Source organism: Ipomoea triloba, chromosome 6, assembly GCF_003576645.1.
Source record: "Ipomoea triloba cultivar NCNSP0323 chromosome 6, ASM357664v1".
NCBI lineage: Eukaryota > Viridiplantae > Streptophyta > Magnoliopsida > Solanales > Convolvulaceae > Ipomoea > Ipomoea triloba.
In genome coordinates this window covers 14,447,538-14,451,845 of record NC_044921.1, presented here as the reverse complement: position 1 = coordinate 14,451,845, position 4,308 = coordinate 14,447,538, and the positions used below count along the sequence as shown (strand labels likewise).

Here is a 4,308-nt window from a genome sequence, read left to right as displayed (position 1 = left end):
AAAAAGGTAAAACCCCCCCCCCCCCCCCATCACCCCCAGGCCTCAGCTAAAGCAAGCTGCTGTTCCGGCCTGTACGTACAATTTCTGAGATATTACTTATCTTGGCTGGTGCATATATATGTAAGAGTAGAATTAAATATTTAAATTTCACTAAACTTCTAATTAAACCTTCCATTATAATTTCATTTGTATATTAAAATAAAATAAAAAACCTTGTTCAAATAAAAATATTTGTTGCACGACAACTATTCAGCTAGAACTATGAAGAATATAACAATTATGGCAAAAACTTGTGTCAGACCGTCTCACTATGAGACGAGTCGGGTCGGGTCAAGATGCAAATGTAACACTTATATGCACAAATGTCATACTTATATGCTCAAATGTAATACTAATCAGGAATAAATATTTTGTTATTTAAGAGAAAATACAATACTTTTACATTTCGATTTAAAATTATTACTTTTTTCCTCAAAAGTATTATATTTGCCGTTATAAGTAAGGGACATTTGTCAACATTACTTATTATGAAAAATGTATTACTTTTTCTCTTATAAGTAACAAAAATTGTATTCTTGATTAGTGTTATATTTGAGCATATAAGTATGACATTTGCATGGTACTTTGACCCGACCCGACCTGTCTCACGAATAAGGATCCGTGAGACGGTCTCACACAAGTGTGACCCAACAATTATATATGCATACCTTTTATGAGTCCGGAATACTTAGAAGAAATCTGAAAAAAAAATAAATATAAATTACGTAAGAATTAACTAACACTAAGTTTTCAAAAAAAAAAAAAAAAAAAAAACTAACACTAAAAAAAAAGTACTTTAGCAAATAAAATTAGAAAGAAGAAGAAAAGAACAAGAGACATCGAATTAACTTAAATAGTTAATTTAGCCACTACAGATGAAAAGAGGTTGATCTACATTCATGAGTCAGAAAAAAACTGTCTTATATTAGTTTAGTAAAATAGTTAAAAAGGATGAAATTTGCAAGTTTGACTTTATAGTTAGAGAAAGTTTACAAAATACAAACACGAACTAAAAGTGAAATACATAAGATTAAATGAGATAATATTGAAATATTATGATTTACTGTAGAATTAACTCTTTTTAATTAAGTATAATTAAAAATAATAAGTTTTAAAATTTTGTATATATATTTTAAATTTTAAATTATTTATATAACATAGGTGTGAGCCATAATTAGCAAATTTTAATGTTTAATTTATTTATATTGATGAAAATCAAGATTTCGAAACTTCAAATCGAACAAATATTTGCCACAGAGGAAATATAAAAAATTCATCTGTTTAGTTAAGAGAATAGATGCATACCTCCAGCTATAATTTGTATTTGAAAACTAGAGTTCACTTAGCAGTAGCTTGCCAGCAATAAAGAAACCAGAAGCCTAGATGCAGAGAGAGTGGGAGAGAGTTTTTTAAGAAGAAGAAGAGAAATTCAATGGAAGAAGAGGAGGAGAGAAATTCAATGGAAGGAGCCAAGAAACTTCCTTTTTTGAAGAAGAGAGAAATTCAGTAGCAGGAGTCAACAAACTTTTTTTTTTTTTTTAAGAAGAAGAAGAAGAAAAAGAAGGAAAATTCAATGGAAGAAGAAACTTCTTTCTTTCGTTCTTTTTTTNTTTTTTTTTTTTTTTTTTTTTTTAATAAGAAGAAGAGAAATTAGATGGAAGAAGAGGAGATCAGAAGGAGAGAGGCTCAATGGAAGGAGTTAAGAAATTTTTTTCTTTCTTTCTCCTTTTTTTTTTTTTTTTGAAGAAGAGAAATTCAATGAAATTAAAGAAGAGGAGATCAGAAAGAGAGAGATTCAATATTGGAAGGAGTCAAGAAACTTCAAGGAAATTCAATGGAAGGAGTAAAGTTCTTTGCTGTTTCTGTACAATTTCTATTGTCTTATATGTGAACGGTCAGAATTTTTTTGAGTTGCTGTATATACATTATCATAATACAATATTATTAAAATGGCAAAAACTTGTGTGAGACTGTCTCACCGTGAGACGGGTTGGACCGGTATAAGCTGAAAATGTAATACTTATACGCACAAATGTATACCTATATGCTCAAATGTAATACTAATTAGTAATAAAATTTTTGTTACTTACAATGGTAAATATAATACTTATAAGGGAAAATACAATACTTTTACATTTTGATTTAAAAGTATTATATTTTTCCTTATAAGTAGATACATTTATCAACATTACTTATTATGAAAAATGTAACAATTTTTCTCTATAAGTAACAAAAATTACATTTCTGATTTGTATTATATTTGAGCATATAAGTATGACATTTGCAAATATAAGTATGATGTTTACATGTTGTTTTGATCCGACCCGACCCGTCTCACGAATAAAGATCCATGAGACCGTCTCGTACAAGTGTGACCCTGTTAAAATTTAATTGCTCTTTATTTTTGATAATTATATCTTATATATTTACAATATGATTTCTACTTTTTTACTTCTTACTTCTTACAATATGATTCAATATAATTATATCTTTTATATTACTTCTTAATTTTAAATGCAATTTGAGCAAATAATTGAAGCCAGTTGTGTCCAGTGCACTTATATAAGAGCATCCTTATCAATGGGTTTTTTCACGGTAATTGAGGAGTTTTTGTAAGTGTGATTAAGAAAGAGAAAATGAGAAAGGATGAAAAAAAAACAACAAAATTGAATTAAAAAAAAAAAAACTTATTTGGATTGTCAGGCGCCTGACGCGCGTGCACTGCACGCACCCGCTGGGCGCCTGTTGTGCGCGGACGCGCATAGAATTCATTGCTTTCTTTATTCTTTCTCTTTCTTGGGACCACAAATATCTCCTAATTTGCGGAAGCATTCCACGATCTTCTCTCTCTTAATTTCTATATCATCCATGTGGCACAATATCTGACATAAACCCCTAAGATTTAGCAGGAGAAGAAGAAAAAAAAAAACATCGCAGAAGGCGTGATTGCGCCACAATTCGCGCCCCAGCGGGCGCGTGTTCCCTTCCACATGGGAGTGTACACCGGGTGCCGCTTGTTTAAATAATTCTTGTTTTAGTTTTATTTTTAATTTTTCTTGTTTAAATAATTCTTGTTTTAGTTTTATTTTTAATTTTTCTTGTTTAAATAATTCTTGTTTTAGTTTTATTTTTAGTTTTGCTTGTTTATATAATTCTTTTAATTTTTAAAAAAATTTATAATTGTAAATCTATTTTCATTTTGACATGTTTAATTTAAATATAATAAAAAATATCATTTGTAATTATAATTTTTATAATGATATTAAATAATTAATTAATTAAAATATAGTAGGGTAAAATGGTGGGTCCACAAAAACTGAGAAAAAACTCAAACTAGTGTGGGGAAGAGTTATTGTGATTGAGTAAGATGGTAGATGATGAGGTGGATGTTAGGGCCCACAAAAAACTGAAGAAAAAATTCTAACTGATAAGGATGCTCTAATAATTGAAGCTAGCAGTGGACCAACTTTTTGAAAATTATTGTACCGTGTCTACGGAAATTGTATAGGAATCCACAAATTTGCTTCAACATATTATTTTTTCTTTTAAATTTTAACACTAATATCCATAAGTAATTAACATCATCGGTTGGAATTCTTTCTCCAATTTTTTGTGGGTCTCAATATCCACCTCATTATTCATTATTTCACTCAATCACAACAATCCTTCTCTATATTAGTTTTAAGTTTTCCCTCAATTTTTTGTGGACCCACTATATTACTCCATTATATTTTAATTATTATTTTTATTTATTTATGTTTACAAAAATTATAATTATTATTTTTATTATATTTAAATTAAACATGTCAAAATTAAAATAGTCAAGCACATTGTGCTTAGATGGCATGTAGTGACTCTCTCATATAAGAGGTCATGAGATTGAGTCGTAATGGAGGCAAATTAGGAGTAGTGGATACTACAATGTAATACGACAAATTCACAAAAAAAAATGTCAAAATTAAAATAAATTTATAGTAATAAAATTTTAATTGAAATAAAATATATTATGTAAATTATATATTACATTAAAAATTGTGTTTCATATTTAATTTTTTAATAAAAAACTAAGACATAAAATAAAATAAAAAACAAAAATAAAAAAATTCATGTAATTTAAAAAAAAAAAAAAAAAAAAAAAAAAAAAATTTTAAAAAAAAAAAAAAAAAAAAAAAAAAAAAATTTTAAAAAAAAAAAAAAAAAAAAAAAAAAAAAATTTTAAAAAAAAAAAAAAAAAAAAAAAAAAAAAATTCATGTAATTTAAAAAAAAAA

General features: G+C 27.1%; 1 protein-coding gene across 3 annotated transcripts in view; it reads right to left on the bottom strand.

The window, feature by feature from the left end:
* Positions 1 to 1,863, bottom strand: part of LOC116022358 (probable disease resistance protein At4g27220) — an 11,232-nt gene extending 9,369 nt beyond the window's left edge. For 2 of the 3 annotated variants that reach the window (XM_031263046.1, XM_031263048.1), the window contains exons 1-2: positions 1,345 to 1,862; positions 708 to 738 (exon numbers count right to left, since the gene is read on the bottom strand). The gene's annotated coding sequence lies outside the window, so the exon portion shown is untranslated. Of the gene's footprint in view, positions 1 to 707; positions 739 to 1,344 lie in introns of all 3 variants that reach the window. The other variant, XM_031263047.1, reaches the window with a different exon arrangement.
* Positions 1,864 to 4,308: the final 2,445 nt, after the last annotated feature.